The 22,591-nt window shown below is 38.7% G+C and overlaps 1 protein-coding gene and 1 long non-coding RNA gene across 3 annotated transcripts in view; both read right to left on the reverse strand.

Annotated features, from left to right (window-relative positions):
• Window positions 1-22,591, reverse strand: part of LOC144020369 (uncharacterized) — a 260,558-nt gene that overhangs the window by 223,750 nt on the left and 14,217 nt on the right. The gene's annotated exons all lie outside the window — the stretch shown is intronic.
• Window positions 633-8,353, reverse strand: LOC144020440 (uncharacterized). Of its 2 annotated transcripts, XR_013283879.1 has the most exons (4): window positions 7,694-8,353; window positions 7,185-7,349; window positions 6,868-7,017; window positions 633-6,131 (listed from the first exon to the last, which is right to left on the reverse strand). It is a non-coding gene; the product is annotated as an uncharacterized LOC144020440 (long non-coding RNA). The 2 variants fall into 2 exon arrangements; XR_013283878.1 differs by lacking the exon at window positions 6,868-7,017 and having other exon boundaries at window positions 7,694-8,333.

Below are 22,591 nucleotides of genomic sequence, written 5' to 3' on the forward strand. Positions count from 1 at the left end.
TGTACAAATAATATATGGATACTTATTGATTTTTGATCAATTTTTACTCGTATATTTACCTACTTGTGCTTTTAGGCGTATGTTAGTTAGTTAGTTACATGTATATGAGTGCGTATTCTAACTTTCCCATTCACTTCTTGGTTCCATTCCATCACCCCTGTGAGACCGGACTCTTCTACTTAATATCACTAAAGTCTGTTCAAAAATCATTGGACACCCTGTCAGAGCCTTATCTTCCTTTTGTGACCGAATCCTGCTCGATCCGTTTCACTCACTTCATCGAATGTTTGAGTGGCTTCCCATCATCTCGGCAGGCTAAGACGCCCCACTCTGACGAACACAGCGGCGGAGAAGGAGGAGGACTACATTTGTCCCCAGATCACTAAAATCTCTTGAACAGTGACCCCCCTCCCGGGCCAAATTGCGACAGACTGACTGACTGACACGTAGCACTTTAGTGTGAAGCACGGAGCACTTTCTTTTGTTTTTTTTTTTTATTGTTATTTATTATTTTTCGTATTTGTTTTTTTTAAATGTTCATTGATTTCATGTTTTGTTTTTTTAACTTCCCCTCGAGGACAAATAAAAGCGTTTTTGAATTGAATATTTAATTACTTGTAGTATTTTATTCATTTTTAAGTTATTTTTTGGTCTTAAAAAGAGAAACTAAAGTCTTTATCACTAGAAGTTTAATAGTTTTTTTAATTCCTATCCACGCATCCCTCGCCACTTCCTTGCTCCACCGGCGGTCTAAAACTCGATAAGAAAACAAACGACAAACATGATTTTAATCCATACAGATATATTTTTTATTTAGTTACACGGGACGTTAACAAAAAGACATGATATACATTGAAAAGCACCTCAAATAAAACATAGGGACGCACCTTGCTTTCAATAACAGTTTGGAAGTTTTTCATTTCATTTTTAGATTCAAAGACTCGTCGTTGTAATAATATTTAGCACAGTCAATAAACAATGTCATGACGGTCACCAAATGTCCCGCTTTAATATTATGGTTATACCAATTATTCAATACATATTCCATCGTGTTAGTCATGTTTACACGGTTCTTCAACAGTTTTGTTCTCAATGGATGTATGTAAAATGTGAAATTTCTCTACAATTATGCAAGCTTTCAAAAAAGATTCCCCCATCTCACACGTACCAATCAGCGATCAGATCTAGTTGTTCATGGCTCAGTCCTCCGTCCCAACAGTTATCGAGAACGATCTTAATTCTGTCTAACACCATACGCTCATGAACGTAGTCGTGTAGCACAAATTCTACGATGCGTTGGACTTCCTCGGTAGTCGTCTCACGATGGGTTATGGTTAAGATACGGTGAATCGTCGACAGAAAACGTCCGTTACACAGTAGTTTCATGATACCTTCAAAATTCCGAGCAAGATAATACGGTTCCCGATCATAAAATAAGCAGGGATGTCTTAATTGACTCGGTAATTTTAATTCACATCCGGAGCAATTCTCTCTGCTATATTTATGGATAGCGCTCATCAACATATAGCTAACAGTCTGCTTAATACAATTATATCTTGCATTTATTACCCACACGTCCGGTGCATAGTTCCAAACCAATTCACCCTCCCTCTCCTTAGGCCCGGCAGAAGCCGTCGGTAGACTGGTTAGCGAGTCGTCGTCGTCCACGGAGGTCTCAAGAGAGGAAACGTTACTTTCCGTACCGTCCTCAGTCGGGCGATCATCGGGTTGAGGAGACCCGGGCGGAGGGTTATTCTCCTCTTCCTCAGCGATAGGGTCTATCATCTGTAAATATAAACGTGGGTAACCCTCCTTTTTTTTTTTTATTATTATTGATGTTATTAGGCTACATCGATTCGTCAAAAGTAGTTTACCGAGATGGATGCCGTAGACGATGTCGAGGATAAGTTGCAAGCGGTCATGGGGCTGGAACTCCGGTAGGGTCCGTCGATAAAGGTTACGTTTGCCTCATCCTCTTCGACGTCCGAACGCTCAGGACTAGATGCTGTAAGATTTGGCGGCTCGCTGAAAATCTGCATACTTCTGGAGAGTCGTGGGGATGTCCAGATCGTTCTAACTCGATCCCCCGGAGGTGGTGGCACTAGTGAATCTCCTCAAAGATTATCAAACGTTCGCGATGTTAGGGGGTTTTTTTCCCGAAGGGGGAGCGGTCTTTATTAGCACGAGACCCCCCACAGGGGCGTGGTTTTTACCAAAAAAAAAGGTTGGTGGCGCTAAAACAACAGATTTTTAAAAAATGAAAGTCAGAGAGTCTCCTTGATTCCTTCGCACATTAAAATCAATATGCGACTAATATAAAAACATTTACCGTAAAATAAAACATCTTTGAATAAGTCCCCCCTGTTTTAATCCGGGATAAAACATTTAACGATAATATTCGTCAGTAAAGACACAAGGGGTATAAGCCGACGTTTAAAGCGTGTAAAGACGTCGCTAAAGAGTAAACTCTCGGAATAACTTTAAATTATAAAACGTTAGCCTCACGAATAATTAGTCAATACGGGAATCGAGTAGTTAAATATTAATTACAAATTTTAACGGTATACGTACGCATTCAATAAAAATACAAGCGGGCGATTAATACTCGGCAAAGTTACGCCTAGAATTTTTAAAATAAAAATGTGTAAACACGTTTTGTTTTACTTTGTTTTGGAGGGACCGAGTATTTTGAAACATTTCATAGTAAAGCGTAAGGAGAACTAAAAAGTTTCATAAAGGTAATAATTTGACTTTATAAAAAACAAACAAAAAAAAACAGTACCTAACTAACTCAATTCGAGTTTATTTTATACAGCGCATTCAAACAGTCTAAGCCATCGTAAACTAAAAGTAGGTAAATATACGAATAAAAACGGATCTGAAATAAATAAGAAGTAGATGTGTACATAAGTATCCATATATTATTAACATAAAATACATCATACAGTTTAAATGATACCAAGTAAACCAGATAACTTAAAAATGAATAAAATACTACAAGTAATTAAATATTCAATTCAAAAACGCTTTTATTTGTCCTCGAGGGGAAGTTAAAAAAACAAAACATGAAATCAATGAACATTTAAAAAAAACAAATACGAAAAATAATAAATAACAATAAAAAAAACAAACAAAAGAAAGTGCTCCGTGCTTCACACTAAAGTGCTACGTGTCAGTCAGTCAGTCTGTCGCAATTTGGCCCGGGAGGGGGGTCACTGTTCAAGAGATTTTAGTGATCTGGGGACAAATGTAGTCCTCCTCCTTCTCCGCCGCTGTGTTCGTCAGAGTGGGGCGTCTCAGCCTGCCGAGATGATGGGAAGCCACTCAAACATTCGATGAAGTGAGTGAAACGGATCGAGCAGGATTCGGTCACAAAAGGAAGATAAGGCTCTGACAGGGTGTCCAATGATTTTTGAACAGACTTTAGTGATATTAAGTAGAAGAGTCCGGTCTCACAGGGGTGATGGAATGGAACCAAGAAGTGAATGGGAAAGTTAGAATACGCACTCATATACATGTAACTAACTAACTAACATACGCCTAAAAGCACAAGTAGGTAAATATACGAGTAAAAATTGATCAAAAATCAATAAGTATCCATATATTATTTGTACAAAATACACCGGCCGCCTTAAAACGATGCAAAGATAATAGAGAAAAGTCATAAATGTAATACAAGTTAATCATACCGGTAAGAAAAACATAAAATAGTATCATCGAACATCTATTGTGAGAACTCGGAAACTATTGTAAAAAAAAAACAATATAGTACGAATAATATTTTTATCTGAAATATGTCGCTGTTTTTAAAGCGTTAGATGGGTAGACGTCTTAAATATTATTCATTCAAATTAAGTAATTTAGTAGCTGTTATTTCACAATCATGCTTGTAAAAAATTGTTTACCTACGCGTATCATCGGAAAGTAAGCGCGATTTGTAAGGAAAAAAATAAATCGTTCAATCAAAAGTTAAATGTCTCTTAGTCATACAAGATACACGTTTGTTCACTATATATTTAGGTAAATTGCTGCAAAGAGCGGTTTTAAGATTAAAAAAGATCGTCGCGGTAGATTGTTACGCTCTGAATAAATCTCATAGTTTTGTGTTTTAAACCCAGGGGTGATTTAGTATAGCTAATCTTACAGCCTATCATATTCAATAATATCTTATAGGCTAATTTAACAATGGGTATTTAAAAGAAAAAAAAACTCACAAAGACTTGGGATCTCTTAGTTCGAATACGTCGTGCAGCGATAAAACTATTTAGAATGCTAAACGTGCTACATCTTCGCTAGCGATAAGTCTAAAGACGTTTTATTTATCATCGAAGGGTAAGTTAAAAAAAACAAGAAACAAAACAAAACAAAAGGGTTTCACGAAACAAAGCACTATCGGTAACAAAAATAAAAAGTAAGTATCCATATATTATTTACACAAAATACACCTGGCACCTTAAAACGATGCCTACATCCCCCTAAAAAAAAAAGTAAATCGTAAACAAAACAAAAATAAAACTACATCAACCTTCTTCGCGTACGCACCATGTCCCGAACATAACATATTTCATACCCGAATACTTTCTAAAAAACTACAATCCTAAGCCTTACAAGGGTATCCATTGATAGAAGCCATGGTAATAATTAGAAGATATTTCATTCATACATCATCAAATAAAAAGGTTAACATCAAGATAGAAGACTCTTACAAACACCAGCTTAGAGATTTCAAAAAGTATGACCCCCACAATACAATGCCCTAGTAAATTAGAGAATAATTTCTAAATCAAGTATAAAGTTTGCTGCATTTTAACAGGCTCGAACATTCGTACCTACATTTCTCTCTTTTTAAAAAGAATGTATAAAATTATTTATACGCGACTACTTCAGATCGAAGCATCGTATGACAATCGCTTTCAAAGACTGTTTTACTGCCCCCTCGGAGTAAACACTGACACCCTACACACGCATTTCACACATGTACCAGCCTCCCCCGTCCACCTCCTAAATCAGTTACTGCTTTAGAAAAAAAAAAAAAAAAGTTTACGATTACAAGTCCTTTTCATAAATCAGTTTAAGTAAAACAAAAAAAACAAACAGTATATTTATTAGTTTTTTTAAATATTACAAAAACGATAAGAGGATAAAACCCATTTCCGCGCAGCGCTTTCGTATATACAAACCTCATAAACTTAAACTACAACAAAAATACATAGAGACATCCGATAAAATCGTATAGACACAAATTATAGCACTAGCGGTAACAAAACTAGAAACAGAAAAATAGCATTTTATACGTGTACGCATCTGCAGAGGGGGGTAAAACAACTCGCGCACTCTGCTCATGAGAGTGCCACAAACACCTTCTCTAAGCCTAATCCTTTTTTAAAAAAAAAAAAAAAAATCAGTACATTTATTAGTTTTATAACACATCAAAAACGTAAGAGGGGGTAAAATTCTTATGTACAACGCAATCTTATATACAACAACTCAAAAACATAAAATACATAGCCAGACGTACCTTCTTCACGTACGCGCCATATTCCTAACATAACATATTTCATACCCAGATACTTTCTAAAAAAACTACTAACCTAAGGGTTACAGGGCTATCCATTGAAAGAATCCGAGCTGATAATTAGAAGATATTTCATTCATACATATTCAGATAAAAAGGCTAACATCAAGATAGAAGACTCTTACAATCGACAGTTTAAAGATTTCAAAAAGTATGATCCCCATAATACATTGCCCCTCCACCTCCTAATTCAGTTACTGCTTTTAAAAAAAGAGTTTGCGATTACAAGTCCTTTTCATAAATCAGTTTAAGAAAAACAAAAAAAACAGTATATTTATTAGTTTATTAAATATTAAAAAAACGATAGATGTTAAAACCCGTTTCCACACAGCGCATTCGTATATACAAACCTTATAAACTTAAACAACAACAAAAACTTGGCTTACATCAGTAGACTCAGTAGTTGATGTATCTGATGAGTGAGATACCCTGTCTAAAAGTTTGTCAGTTGTTGATAATGTCTCTACAAAAACCATTTCAGAGTTGTTGCTGGAAAGGGGTGTGAAAAACCAGCTGGGGGAAATCACACCTCAATCTTCGTTTCAGTATATCCTGCCTGAAATAGAAAATTAAAGGGAAAGTTGAGCACAAGATGCACATATTCACATCACACTAGGGCTGCTCTATTGTGGAAAAAAATACTCATCACAATTATTTTGGTAATAATTGAAATCAAGATTATTCTAAACAATTATATTTTGTTCAAATCAAGGAAATATTTAAACATTTGAAAATAAGCCAATTACAATCATATGAAACTATAATTATGTAAGTTGCTTTTGGATCCAACAAAATTTATAATATATTATTATTATTATTATTATTATTATTATTATTACGTTAGCAAAAATTTGAAGTTGGGGTGCAGTGTGTGTGCAGTAAGCTAGTTTTGACATGGGTGTGTGGTAAAATAACTCGTGTGGGCATGCCCCAACTCAAAATTTGTATTATTAGTGCTGCAGCTATCGAATATTTTGGTATTTGGATATCCTACTCAAAATTCTAGTGAATAATCGTATATTTGGAAAGAAATACAAATATACCTATAGGCCTATATACTTTCTTGGTCAAAGAACAATTATAAATACAGAAGACAAAAAAACACATTTGCATGTAATAATTAACAACCAACCGGTTTTCATTTTTAGAGAATCGATTTTATTTATTTATTTATTTTTAACTTAAATTGAGCTTGTCAGCAAACTATTTTTCTCTGAAACAGTGAGATTTTAGACAAATCTCTCCCCATAGATTTCAGATAATGTGTTTCAATATGAAGATTTATATGTTACCTGTAGTCTGAAGCATTAAGATCCCCGTGTTTCTTAACACTGTTCACAAACCCCTTAACTTGTCCATTCTCATCACATCTTTGTCAACTATAATCCTTTGACGGATTACTTGTTCACAAAAAGAATTTGTAGCTCTCAGCATTGGGTTGTCTAAAACACACACACACACTCACTTAATATGTGCAGAGTCATGCTTTCTAATTAATGCTGTCTCGAAATGTAAACAGAATACAAGTGACATTGCTGACCAATGCTTTACTTTTGAAATGTGTAATTTTAGCAAAGTGACAATGAAATAGTGCAATGTAACAACTCACATTTGTTCGTCCCTGGTTGCTGTTTCTGTTGCTGTTGACTTTAAGACCCTTGTGTAATCTCTGAAACAAAACTGTACCTCCATTGTGACACAGTCTTTTGTCTTGAATATGCAGAAGAATGGAACAGTCTTTCTTCATCTCAGCGGCCTGCAGCAACCAACCCGCCTTTAGACAAAAAACAATTACATTATAAGTGTTATTGTCACATCACCTCTTTACAGTATATGCACATCACAGATTTAAGTAAAGTAAAGTGTTTGTTGAGGTTGATGAAAGAGAGTTTGGGGAAAAGGGATTGTGTAGCTGTGACTATATTATGACTCTGATGGGCACAGGTAACTCGAGTTTGGTAACAACTGTTGGAATCACTCGATAAATCATTCAGCAGCTCGCCTTTTTTAATAAACTATAGCCTTAAAACTTAACCTAGCAACTAATTATTTTCAGCCCTATACAAAATATCAGTCACATTAATAACAGATATGGGCACGCGTGTGTGTAGCACATACCTGCTGACAATGTTTCTGCTTTGGCGAGATGATCCCTCTTCCGTGTGCCTTCCAATCCCAGACGAGTCTACTTTGAAATTTATTTTTACAAATGATGCAGATGGCTGGAATAACGGGGCCAGCTGAAGCGATGGGCAAACCTGAACGGGAACGAAGTTTTTTCATCACTTTCTTTCTAACTTTTTTTCTCCTTTCGCTCTCCGACGTTGTGGTCGCCATTTTTGATATGCGGTTGCTATGGTGAGGAGAAAGCAGCAGCTACCTGATTGGCTCATGTGACCTAAATCACACCGCTACCGACCTAATGGCACTACGCCCATACGAGAGATCACTGCGCCTCATCGCAAAATAGTGCCGGGGTTTCACCACCGAAAACACAAAATTGGCAGGTTTTCAGAGGCTGAACTCCACGGATTCTTACTTACTACTAATAAATCTATTTTATGAAGTAAAGATTATTTAGTACCCCTGGTAGTGGAGCGAAACTGAACGAAAACGTGTGTGACCTGACGGCCTAATAAGAAGATGATTTTGGTTAAATTGTTGCAAAGATCGGCTTTAAGATTAAAGATTAAGGGTTAAGTAGAGTATAAATCTAATAACGTATCAAGAAACTCATAGTTTCATGCTTTCAATTCTCTTAGTTTTAAAAAGAAGCAGACGTCTGACCAATAATGTCCACAGGCAGGAACTGCCTGAGTTTGTGATTACATATTCTCTCCCGAAGTCAGTATTTTTTTAAAAAAAAAACTAGTACAATTATTATCTTTTTTAAACACACAAAAAAAGGTAAACAAATTTTCCCATCCCTCCCAAAACAGCGTACTCTTATACACATCATAAACATAAAATAATAAAAACATACACGTCTAAGCATACCTATAAACATCACGTATATATAAAATGTACAAATTCTAGCATCCATCGTCTTATAATAGATACCATATAAAAATAAAACGTATCAATTTGTAACCAAAACGTAAAATGAGTTAAGTTTGGTTTAATATAGGGATAGTGTTCAGTAACATTAAAAAAAAGATGGCTGCAGGGGGGTTTAGTATGATGCTAGTTTCGATCTGCTGTCGCCAAAAATTTAAAATTAACCCTACTTAATATTTAAAGGCTACTCTAATGCCATACATTGTTCCGTCATCCAAATTGTATAATTTACAAATTGAATACCTTTGAATCAAATTTTTAGGTTTTACATTCATTATCAACATTTTAATACCCTAATTTACTTTTGTAGACTAACTTTAATGCTCCCTCTCTTAATCATACGCTGTAACATCCTTTGCCCATTAGATGACGCCGTTTACCACGGCGTGAGGGAGTCACACCTCCCTAGCCGGCCTTCTTTGACTTTTTTTTTTTACAAACACACAAGTTTTTAGTCTGAGGAAAAAGAAGGACGCGGTTCTGAAATGGGTTAAATAACCGCCCTTTACGCACGAATAATCTATTTTTTCGTCTATATTTCCCCCCTCTCCATCGGTTAGAAATTGGTAGAAACAGAAACTTTATTTTTTTTTATTTTATTTTTTAAAAAAGAAAAAAACCCTCGTATTCCGAAACATCGGTAAGTCTCTTTTATTTATTTAAAAAACATAAAACAAATGGATAACATTTTTTTAATATTCACTTTAACTCGAATAAGTGAGCCTCGTACTAATTTACATTCACGCACGCACATACCCGATAGAGGGGGGCGGTGGTGGGGGCTTCCTGCCGCCCAACATGATGATAAGGGGGGTCGGGGGTTCCTACGGTTGGGACCCGTTCTACTTCAAAGTAGGTAGCTTTATCAGTAATTCGAATTTCAGGGGGGCGCTCCCCCCATTGCTACTTCAAAAGCTGGTGGTAGGATCCTTCCTGTAAGATGAAAAATAATTTATTAACACGAGGATGTCGAAATAATATTATCAGCTGGACAACAAAGCTACTGTTTGGGGGTTCAAAGGAAGTACGTAGAGAATCGGTGGGGGGTGACCGGAATCATTTGCTTGATGAAGGTGGGGGGACCGGAAAACAACAAAGCTACTGTTTGGGGGGTTCAGAGGAAGTACGTAGACAATCGGGTGGGGGTGTTTGTTGAAGGGTGGGGGGACCGGATAACGTGTTTGATGTTGTGGGAAACAGAATATCATCAATCATTTTTGACAGGAGCTGGCTTCCGATCTCTGATTGGTTAAGACGATGAGGGGGGTGGTTTCCGATCTCTGATTGGTTAAGACGAAGAGGGTGGGAGGGAGGGGTGGGTGGAATGTCATCAATCATTTTTGACAGGAGCTGGCTTCCGGCCTCTGATTGGTTGAGAAGGTGGCAAGTGGGTAGGGGCTTAATTCAAAATAACGGCTTCTGATTGGCTAAGAAAGCGGAAGGGGGCGGGGCTTACTTCAAAGGGCTAGGATATGAATGGTTTTATTGGGGGGGGCAATAAAGTTTTATTGGGGGGTGCAATAAATCATTGTTTTATTGGGGTCATAAATCACTTTTTGACATTTGCTGAAGTATACATATATATATCCTAGCCATATTCAAATGGTGTCGCATCGGTTGACCTCCGGCAAATGGCAAGCGAGCACAAAACACATCGAGCGGGACAGGAAGACCGACGCAGTCTCAAAATAAATTTCCGGTTACCTTTCCAAATAAAACACTCACCAGCTCCCATTTCGCAAGCATGTTAGCAAAACGTGATGTGGGCCTGGAGTCAACGTGCGAGGTGCTCATTCACGGTTTAGACACCAGCGAACATGGACGAGGAGAGGTTTATATTGGAGGTGGAAAGCCACAAAATAATACAAGTCCACCTCTCTTTCTGCTTCTCTGTTGAGCACAGACTTTCTGTGTGTTTGTCGTAGTTTTTAATGCCACATGATCGTGCGCAGTCACGCAAGACACTGCGGAAAGTGGTCGGCGACGGAGCTGCCGAACCGCAGCTGTGCGGATCCGGTGTGAGTTGGCTAAACAATTGACGTGTCCGGAGTACGCAGTCAAGACGCACCGCAGCCGCACGGCACACGCAGCCGGTGTAAATACCGGGTAATGGGAGCATCAAGTATTGACAGTGTGGAGAGTTGAAGACTGCCACTGTTGTTTTCTTATTTTGAAAATTCCCCCCTCCAAGCAGTAATTACAGTAGTTGCCTCAACTGGTCAAAGCCTACTTCAAGGTCCCTGAGAACAAGCGATCATTAATTCTTCTTTTAGGTTGTGTGCGTGCGTGTGCGTTATAATCGTTTTGGACTTTTCATTTTAGTTTGTATTTATTTATTTATTTATTTATTTTTTATTCAGTTTTTAGAGCATGTTAAGTATTTTTTTAATTGCTTCTTGTTAGTTTTCATTAGTTTTTGTATTTTTTATGTTTTAAATATTTGGAGTGTTTACATTTTGTAATAAGTAAAAGACTGTTTGACTTTCCTTCTTCTGTAAAGATGCACAGCAATACCAAAATAAATACTTATAAAATGAATCCCAAATGCTAATGTATGATTTTAATTGACAAAGATGAAAACATAAATATTTTTGATACAAATTGTCATAATCTGTGTTTGTTAATTTTTGTTTTGGTCAGATTTAAGTTGTCATGTTTTCTTTGTGTCCCTGTTGTCATTGTCTATCTCATCAGGCTTTATCATGTGCACCTGTGCATGTCAACCGCTCCCTTGTGTTATGCAGTCAGCTTTCTCAGCCACGGTTGTCTTGTCCAGGGGTGTATTTCACAAAACAGGTTCAACAAACTGTGAGATTAACACTGAACGAGTTGACATACCCTCAGAGAGGAAACTCAGGGGTATATTCACTGCGTCCGGTAATAGCTCGAAATATTGCACCACAACTGCACCCGCAGTCTGCGCCCAGTTACCCAGCTATTCACTAAGGATATTGCTCTAATCATATACCGGCGCAAACGCACCCATAAAACTGACAGCTTGGAATTTGGACCTGTTTTACCAATGGATTTGCGCGAGAAAGATGACATTATCAGAAAGCGAGGTTGGACCGAGAATAAGCGTTTATAGCACCATTAAGCTGTACAGAGCAGAGAGAACGACGACGTCATTCATTCATAAAGTACAAATTATTGATGCGATCGTTTTTAAAAATATATTTTCAGAGGTTGGCATGGGCGTACAGTAGGGGTGTTAAAAAAAAATCGATTCGGCAATATATCGCGATATTACAGCATGCAATTCTCGAATCAATTCAATAGGTGGCCGAATCAATTTTTAAACATCCATTTTTGATAGAAAAATATTCAAAACGTCTTACTTATGGTTAGAGTTCACACCTTAAGCATGGAAAAATGTTATATTAATGGAACATTAAGCCTTAATATTTTATTTCAATGCTGTTCAAACATGAAACTGTGGCTCACAGTTATAAGGCTGAAGTTTCATATAAATAATACATTTTCATACAAATCTTACAGTGTACAAGTTTACTGACTAGTATTTTCTAAATTTTAGTAAAAAAAAAATCGCAACAATCAACTTATAAATTTGTATTGGGATTAATCGGCATCGAATCAAATCGTGACCTATGAATCGTGATATGAATCGAATGGTGAGGTACAAGGCAATTCACACCCCTAGCGTACAGTATGCATCTGGCACGTAAAAATGATCTGTATGCCTCCCCGCCATTGCCGATCAGCCCGGGTTTTTCTCTTTTCTCTCTCTCTCTCTCTCTCTCTCTCTCTCTCTCTCTCTCTCTCTCTCTCTCTCTCTCTCTCTCTCTCTCTCTCTCTGCGTGATCAGACAGAGAGGGCCGTGCATGTTGTGCTGCACATGGCATGCACCGCTGTCATGATCCCGGAATCGAGGTTGCGGCAGGTTTATGCATGCTTTCCACAAATGTTATTTGTGTCACGCAAACTCCATGTAGCTATTTGCGCTGCCGTTAGTGATTTAGATACTGTATATCAATGAGTCTCATTGCATTGGGGTGGGCATATTTTGCGTCAAATTTATGCAAATGGCCTAATTTACATACGCACAAATAACACCGGCGCACCGTGGCACAATCTGGTTGGCAGTGACCTGAGTCACGGATTTCCCCATCTGCGCGTGTTTAGTGAATTAGGCGCTCCCGGATTGCTCCATTTTTACCGGCTCGCGCCGTGCAAAGGCGACGCAAACCTCTAGTGAATATGCCCCTCTGTGTTTTCGGTTCCAGCACAGCTGATTCCAGTGAGTTATATCAACGCTGAGTAGTTGCATCTGGAGTTACCACCAGACTTAAAAGACCGCCTCAATGGAGCCCGGATTCGTCGAGTCACTATGGCAACAGGGAAGCCGAGCGCGGCGCCGCCCTCTGCTTCCACGTAGTTTTGGTTTTCTTTTTTTTGCCCCTTTCAACAGAAAATCTTATCATATGGTGAATTTGAACATGTCTTTATAAAAAAAAAAAAAAAAGTGCAACATTACAGTGGCCCCCCCATAGAGCAGTGCTTCTCAATTATTTTCTGTCATGCCCCCCCTAGGAAGAAGAAAACATCTCATGCGCCCCCACCCACCATACACTTCGTCATAGCTTTCGGGCGACTTTCGTTTGTCTCTTTATCTCCGTCTCTCTCTGCCTGTCTTCTCATTCCTGTTAAACATTTTTTCATGGTGTCACTTGAGGGTCTGCTACACTTCGTGCCTACACTTCATACTCATACTCTGTGCTGTGTGCAAAATGCGCATGCTCAGTGCAAACAAAACCCCTACACCACAGAGCGAATGCTCCCTGCGCACATTCTGCCAATGAGAGCGCCACTGCCCCCTAATGTAGTGGAGGTGGAATTGCACTTTATTCTAAGACAGTAAAAAATAAAAAATAAAATAAAAAGCATGTTCCCCGAGGTCAAACGCGCCCCCCTTGACGAAGCTTCACGCGCCCCTGGGGGGGGCCCGCCCCACTATTTGAGAAGCACCTTCATCAATAGGCTCATTGTCAAAAGGACATGCTATGTTCGCGACAAAAGTGGACTTACTCTATAGAATATGCGTATTTACGCAAAAAGTCGCTGCAGCGGACGTGTGTGGCTGAAAGGAGGTGGGTATAGGGAAAAACTCGAGGTTCATTGTGAAAAACCTTCTACCAACCAGGTTAGGTTCATGGACCATGTTACTACGGTAACTGACAGAGAACTTAAATGACCTCTTTTTATGAAACCGAGTTACCTCTTTTTCTCTGGTTTCAGTTCCCTTTCTGAAACGGAAGACACAGTTTCCCACGTTTCACGATTTCTTGACCCAGGGTTCTCACTAAACCTGCTCTGTGAAATACACACCAGGTGTCTCTCGTTGTCTCGTTTGTTTGTTTGTATTTAGACCCCATTCATATGAAAGCCCGTTTCAGTGTATCCACACAAGTTTTTTACCGTTTGGGCAGTTCGTCCACACAGCGGCTCGGTTTCAGAGCTTGTAACCGATCATTATTGAAACCGGGTTCCAGAGAGGAAAGATTTTAAAATGTGCCCCGTACGCAACTGCGCACGAACCGCCAGTCTGTCGACACAATGGCAGATAGCCGTGTCGTTGTCGTTGTGCGCAACCTCTTTAGCTTGTTTATGCTTTTACAGCAACATGTTTTGCGTAATGTTGTACTTGAATCACCCAGTATTGTCACTTCTCCTGTGTTGTGTTCGTCTCACTGATCTGTATATATTACTGGATAGCCAATAGCCCATACACGGCCATGCAAGCCGTTGAAGCCAGAGGGCAGCCATCTTACCCATCCTATCTCGCAAGCAGATTACTGTTTAAACTTTGAAGACACCCTTTTCCTTTATCGCTCAGTTCCTAGACCCCAATATTAGATTTGGCAGTCATATTTTGTTGAATTACAGTTATAATTCTTTAATAAAGAAATATACACGTTTCCTCCTATAACATCATTAAGCATATAATTCATACATGTATTTAAGGCAAGTTGTAAAATGTCTGAAATCCTCTTGTTGACGTTTAACAGATTTAAAACATCATAAATCAGGCTGTTTCCACTAAGTACTGTCTCAAATGTTCTCTAATTTTGATACTGTAAATGTATAGGATCGTATGCCGAGAAACGTTTCTTGGGAGGAGTAATATGGCGGCCTCGCGGCTTTAAATGTCTCGGCCTATCTGCTATTCAGATCAGTGGTTCATCTTCTTCGCTGATTCTTCTTCTACGCTTTCTGTTAACTCCTTTGGCAGCACTGCAACGCCACTCCATATATATTACAGCCGTTAAACGTCGGAGGAGTCGTCTTTTGGACACTCATGTCTTGAGACGGTTCTGTCTGTACAAGGTTTGTTTGAGGAACGAAGCCGGCTTTGCTTCCATGTAAACAGGACCTTAGTTCAGTCCTCGTCGGTTTATTATCCTTGTCTTGTTGTTCGCTGGTGTCTCAATTCTAGTCAAGTCTTTTTCCTTGTGTTAGCTTTGGTATTTAAACCTCTATTGTTTGTTTGTTTTTTTTTTACTTTGTTTATTGAATTTTTTTTAATACACTACTTTGTTTGCATTTTTTTTTTTATTATTAATTTACTGTTTTGACTGCACACTTGCCATCTTGCTTCCCAGCAACTGGGTCCTCAACCCCACCAGAACATGAGACAATTATCACTGATTGGATTTAGTTTTATAAATGTAAGAAGAAATTTCAGTTATTTAGTGATGGTGAGATGAAGCCCCATGAAGCAATGGTGCAGATGGGATTTTGGAACATCACGAGTATTCACACAATCATCTTACGTTCAACATAATATGTGTTAAAAGAATATATAATGAGTAGAGCTCAAATTCCATTGTCCACCTTTCCTGCTTCAGTGACCTGACTGGTCGGGAGACACAAGGAATCTGGACCAGACTGTCGTCTCAACGTTGCCAGCGACGGAGGGAGAGTCTGGCTGCAAAGCAAACTGACGCGTGTGTGTACTGCGGAGTTGGCTTTATTGACTGTGATGTTCATTAATGTCATTAAACTCGGCCAACACCTCTCGTCACTGTCTCAATCCTTTCATACAAAGTTGCGCCGACACGTCCACCCTGGCTCTCTCAAGGCCTCACTTTCTCTCATGCACACTCCACACATAACACACTGAACATCTAACCATGTTCAAGTCCGTGAAGATAGCCGATATTATGGAGTTTTCATTTCCATTCAACGAAATACAATAAGAACACTGCACATTCTATTCTAAAAGATGAGGAATCAATGTCTATACCACTTGTCCTCATTAGCATAAGTAGAGCCGATCCCATCTGATTTCAGGCAAGAGGTGAGGCACATGCTGGACTAGTCACCAAAAAATAAAAAAATAAAAAAATCAATAAATAAACGAGCAGCTATAAAGGGCCCTCGCAACCCGGGCCACGTTGGGGTACTTGCACGTCGGGGTACTGTCAAATAGGACGACCATCTAAAATGTTTTTGACAAGCCTTGTGTGTGCAAAGTTTAATCAAAACACAAAATATGGTGTGCAATTCCCAAAATAAATTCAAATTGGCGGACTTCCTTTTAGGTTTAGCATACGGCTACAGAATACTTTTTGTAGGTCTTAAGCTAATAGGTATGCCTCCCAGTTTTCACAAATCTAGGTCAAGTCATCTTTAGTTGTGTATCGCTTGAATCATACAATAGGAAATGCTCCATACAAATGCATAGAGGGCGCTATTGAGCACAACGTTGGGTTACTTGCACGTCAGGGTACTGGCACATTGGGGTACTGTTACATGGAACAAGGACCATTTAAAATGTTATTTTTTTCCATGCCTTGTCTGTGCAAAGTTTAATGAAAAAGGCCAAAAATGATGTATAATTCCCAAAATAAAATCAAAATAGCGGACTTCCTCTTTGGTTTGGCAAATGGCTACATAATACTTTTTTGTAGGTCTAGCATAATCATACAATCGGAAATGCTTCATAAAAATGTCTAGAGGGCGCTATTTATTGCAAATTGCACAATAAATCTCTAAAAATTCATGTTCATGACAAGTCTGATGTGTTTGCAAAGTTTCATGAGTTTTCATGTGTATAAAAAAAAAAAAACAGCACTTGACAAACAATGCATTGCTATGGCAACAGCGTGTGACAAAATAAAAAACTTTCGATTACTTTGCATCTTAAACATCTTAAGATGAAACACACCAAGTTTGAAGACAGTCGGATAAATTTTGTAGGAGGGGTTCGTTAAAATATGACCCCTGAAAAAGGCCACAAAAAATGGCAACAAATCCCATCATAAATCAAAATGGCGGACTTCCTGTTTGGTTTAACACATGGTTCCAAGAGACTTTTTTTGTACATCGTGGGCTCTTATGTATGCCTGCAAATTATCATAGCGCTAGGTGAAACATACAACCGGGAATGCTTCGTTAAACGGGAGTTTTTTTAGCTCAAAATGTGATGCCCGGCCCCTGGGGGACTTCCTGTTGGGTTTAGCACATGGCACCAAGAGACTTTTTTGTACATCCTGGGCTGTTACATATGTCTACAATTTTTCGTCGCTCTAGCTGCTTCGTACAACTGGGAATGCTTCATTAAGAAGGATTTTTTTTCCTTTGCAAAAAGTGCATGCCACGACAACAGCGTGTGACGAAATAAAAAACTTTCAATAACTTTTCATTTTCAACATCTTAAGATGAATCACACCAAGTTTGAAGATGATCTGATAAACTCTGTAGGAGGAGTTTGTTAAAATATGACCCCTATGAAATGGCCAAAAAAAATGGCAACACATTCCAAAGTAAATCAAAATGGCGGACGTCCTGTTAGGTTTAGCATATGGTTCAAAAAGAGTTTTTTGTACCTCGAGGGATGTTATATACCTCTACAAATTTTGGTAACTCTAGGTGAAACGTACAGCCACACTGACATTCACACCTGTGGGCCATTTTGTATTTTTTTGTGATGTATTGAGTGTAATGAAAATTGTACATGTGAATATGAGGATATGACATAAATGTGTTAGTATGCCTAAGAATTGCATGTACATATGCTGTTGGTATATTACATGGAAATCATAGGCATATATTTTAAATCTTTTACTGTTCATTTTTCTGTTACTTGTTTATATCAACGTCTTCTTAAAATAATCACCCAAGTCATTTTTCCCACATTTTTCAGGAAACACAAAAAAATTAACCATTTGCAGATGATTTAGGCAAAAAATATTTTTTGCAGAGAACTTAGGCAATTACAGTATTTTAAGAGGGTGGCAATATGTTAATTAATTAAACAAACATTTTAAATTAAACTAAGAGAAGCATGCAAACTCCACCAAGGGATGTTCCAAAAGAGATATGAACCCAAAGATCTCTTTATTTTCTAGACAAGCCATGACTGTGACTACTCACTTGGCTGACCAAAATCATGATAATCATCATTTGACTATGCTCTTGCTGTACAGTATAAGAACTTTTTTTCTGAAGACCACAACTTCTATATGGAGTCAGCCAATATTTATCATAACAAATCAACCATTATAGGCATTCTTAAAGATGTTAATTTTGTTTTGATCAGTAATTCACAGGACAAATTGAAAAGTGGAATTTACAAAAAAAAAAAAAAAGTGCTTGTATCACATTGCCATTGCTCAAGAACTTGTTGTCATGTCTGGGTTAGTTTGAGTTCATGACCTGTTAAGTTGGGAGGTTGAGTGTCTGTCCATTTTTCAGTGGCCCGCGACATATGCTAAAAATGGCATTTGACTCAGTTCAAATAAAATAAACAAAACAAAAATGTTTGGAGATGGTCAAAGTAAGAAGGGAGGGTATCGAAAAACAGGTGCCATTAAAGGTTATTTTAGTTAACTAAAACTAATGAGAAAACTAAAACTAAAATTCCCCAAAAATTTTGTTACCGAAATAAAATAAAAACGAAAATGCTTTATAAAAAACAAAAATTACATTTGATGTTTACAAAACTAACAATAATTCTAGCAAACATGTCCTTCGTTTTAGTCTTTGGAAATTATTTTAATGCATGAGCTTTTGGGGATGATTTTAAATATAATTTTTAGTGGATTTATTTTGATATAAACCAGAATAATGACATTTGAAAGTATGTCACACAGAAGTGACGTCATCTAGCAGCAGCCAATAGAAAAGCACCTTCAGATGATGTTGCGGCCATGGTGTTTTTTAAATATTTCGCACAAGTAATACACATTTTAAAAAAACAAAACAAAAAACACTAATGCTGAAACTAATAAACTAAACTAAAACTAAGCATTTTTTAAAGAAGTAAACTAATCAAAACTAACAGAACCACCCTGAAAACTAAGAAAAACTAATTAAAATGAAAATTCCAAAAGCTATAATAGCCCTACTGCCATATTACAAATAAATTGGTTTACATACTGTAGCATTTTTCTAAATATGCAAAAGCACAAATAAATTATTTGCACAATTTTTAGGACTAAACACAATTTCTCTTCATAACATTATGTGACCCTTGCGTCCTTCTGATTTTCTGTATGTGGCCCTCAAATGAACAAGTTTGGACACCCCTGGCATAGAGCCTAAAACCAGTTGAAACTAGATGGTTATATCACGGTTACATCAGTTCAAAACAGACACTTGACCTCCTAACAGGTCATGAACTCAAACTTAACCCAGACATGACACGTGGAGTTATGAATGAGAGTACATATTGATTGTGCCTCTATGTTGTCTTTTAAAATGATCGTGAGCATGTCACAATTTCCTGAATCTCAGCGACCAGCTTTGTCCCTGGGTGCACATGTGACCATGTGAATATCAATGCATGAGCGAGAATGTTGGTCAGTGTTGTCCAATGGAAACAAGAAAGAAGAAAGGAAAATGTGGGCTGAAGGTTGAGCCAAAAAAAAGTTGAGGCAAAAAGAGAAACAGCATGTAGAATTGCTTCACTGTGCTCTGACATTATTATGTGCTCATCGCCTGGCTGCTCTCCCTCGATTGTCCATGTTTTGGAAATGGCAAGGGACATCAACATTACAAGGTATCGCACTTGGCTCTTAAAAAAAAAAAAAAAAAAAAAAAGGTGGATAAGGTCATGATGCACAGAGTGCCCCAGAAGTCCCAAAGTTCAATATTCCCTGAAGTCAATCAGCTTTAAATGTATCACAATGCGAAAACAATGTCATGATGTCCCTTGGGTTTCTCTAGCAGTGCAAAAGTCTTGAATGAAATAAAAATGAAAAGAAAAAGAAAAAAAAAACAGACATTACAGTCAAGCAACATAACTGACTTAAATGATGTGTACCCAGGCTTCTGATTATGCACAACCCTCTAAATCATAGCAGGGTGTTTTCTATTTGTGTCTCCACCAAGCTCGCAACCATACAGGAAATCTAATGAGGCCATTAGGTTGGGAAAGAACCTGTCTTGCAGACTGGAAATCCACTGTGCACACACTCATACCTTCAAAGATTGGAGTGGCTTTATAGAATGTAATATCCTGCGTGCACTGTAGAAGCAGGTGCATTTCATCCTGATTAGATGGCTTTTTGAATGGTCTCTTTAATGTGCTAGCAAGGGTGTGCTAAGTACAAAGAAGATTTTTACATTATGTGACATTTTAAGTGCGATCTGTCACCTTGATTTATAGGAGTTATATTATATTGTGCTGACTTGGTTATCTTAAGGTTGACGATGGAAATAACTAAATCTGCATGTTTGAATTTTGGTGTGTTACAAAGATAAAAGCAAAGGGACCATTACAAGCAGGTCTGCAGAACAGTAAATAGAGTCTTCGTGCTTGCTTTCTGGTCACAAGAAAAAAAAAAAAAAAAAATGAACAAGTGAAACAAATTTGTAGACTAATTAGAGAAAGGGGAGGGAGGAGAGATTGAGCGATGAGGGAGATAAGGTCCGCTGGAAGGCTGCATTATTCATTATATTCTATTTTTTCCTCCTCTCTCTCTTCTTCCAGAGCAGAGGGCTACCAGGACAGCAGGAGAGGATAGAAGCCACTCTATAATGTATTTGCATCAGTAATTTAGGTGCAGGGGTGTGATGAGTCGGTAAAAAGTGAGTGGTAACAAGCTGCCTACTTACAAGCGCAAGCGCCACAGCTGAAATCACGTCAGAACGGTCATTAATAGACATACACTGATACAAATAATAGTAGTGGCAACATTGTACATCTGTATTTGGACTCGGACTAAATAAAAAAAATACTCATAAACAACACATAAATACCACTTTACTAGTCTGACATGCGTTCCGGGCAGAAGGAGTAGGAGCCATGGATAAATGAAGTTAAATACAGATGTATGATGATGTCACTTTGTTTGCTGAGTGCAAACTACACTCAACAAAATGGACGCTCAGGAGGCAACGGAAGGCGTCCGACAAGTGGCAAGTTTCTCAAGTCTTGTCGCCCTAGATGCACTTTTGTCATAAAGCCATGGCAGAGACAGCGGGAGATGGCATGCGTGGCATGTCGAGTAAAGACAAGCATGCTATGATGCGATAATATATTACTACGGTTGTCCTGTTATTTTATAACTTCTAGTATTCTCAAGATGCAGTCTTGTATTTCATTATACTCCTTTTTTTTTTAATTCACGACACAATTCTCTTCTTTATCTTGTTTTCTACAATACTTTTTGCGTGTAATCTTTTTACATAGTGCCTCCTAGTGGCCAGACTGAGACACCACATAAAATGCCAGCTAAATGTTACAGGCTAAAGTCAAATGTATGACAAGACTGTTAAAAAATACAAATAAAAAAAAACACCCAGTTGAAACTTGTTACTGTAAAAAGTGTTTCTTTTTGAGTGAAGCATGTCATATACAACAAAAGTTTGCTGTGCATTTTTTAACAAAATTTAAAGGGACACTTTACTTATTTAGCCATTTTTTGTCACGCCGCCACCAGAGTGGCGGGTCATGCTTTTATTTGTCACAGTCAGGTTCCTCTTTTATTTTGAAATTACTAACTCTCATCTCACCCCAGGTCACTTACCCTTCCTGCAGCTCACTGATTACCGGTCCACGCCCATGATCACCACCACCTGTTCCCAATCAACCCGGACATAAAGGCCACCTGATTCCTCCCCTCCGTTGCCGAAGTGTCACATCTCAGTGCATGGAAGCGTCCTCACAGTCCTCGATTCACAGTCCTTGTCCTATGTCTTGCCTTGCCTTGTCTTGCGTCCTTAGTTTGCCCCTTGTTTTCCTCCCTAGGGGAGCGCCTTTAGTTGTCCCTGTTTTTGAGTGCCCTTGTTTAATCTCCAGTTTGGAGCTCTTTTTGTTCTGCCTTTTTTCCCTCCTTGAGAGGTGTTTTTTGGTTCAATTGATTAAAGCTGCAGCCTTGTTGGCCAACTTACACTCTGCGTCTGAGTCCTACCTCCTCGCTGCGTGTCAGTACTACCAAGTATTCCGAACCCATGGATTCCCGCGGCACATTGTGTCCGACCGCGGGCCCCAGTTCGTCTCTCGTTTCTGGAGAGAATTTTGCAGAGCCATAGGGGCCAAGGCGAACTTGACCTCAGGCTACCACCCAGAAGCCAATGGACAAGCCGAGAGACTCAACCAGCAGCTGGAGACCGGGCTGCGATGCTTGGTCTCCCAAAATCCATCCTCATGGAGTAAAAACTTGGTCTGGGTTGAATTGGCACATAACTCTTTACCTACCTCTGCCACAGGAATTACGCCTTTTAAGTGCGTGCACGGATACGATCCGCCGTACTTCGCGGACCTGGAGGAGGAAGCCTCAGTCCCCTCGGTCCTCGCCATGATCCGCCGATGTCGCCGTATCTGGTCAGCAGCTCGACTGGCACTTCAACGTCAGGGCGACAGGGTAAAAAGAGCTGCTGACCGGAGGAGGAGGGCCGCACCACAGTACCAGCCGGGGCAGAAGGTATGGCTTGCGACAAAGAATCTTCACCTCAAGGTTCCCTGTCCAAAGTTGGCCCCGAGATTCGTGG

The sequence above is a fragment of the Festucalex cinctus genome, chromosome 6 (genome assembly GCF_051991245.1).
Source record: "Festucalex cinctus isolate MCC-2025b chromosome 6, RoL_Fcin_1.0, whole genome shotgun sequence".
Classification (NCBI taxonomy): Eukaryota; Metazoa; Chordata; class Actinopteri; order Syngnathiformes; family Syngnathidae; genus Festucalex; species Festucalex cinctus.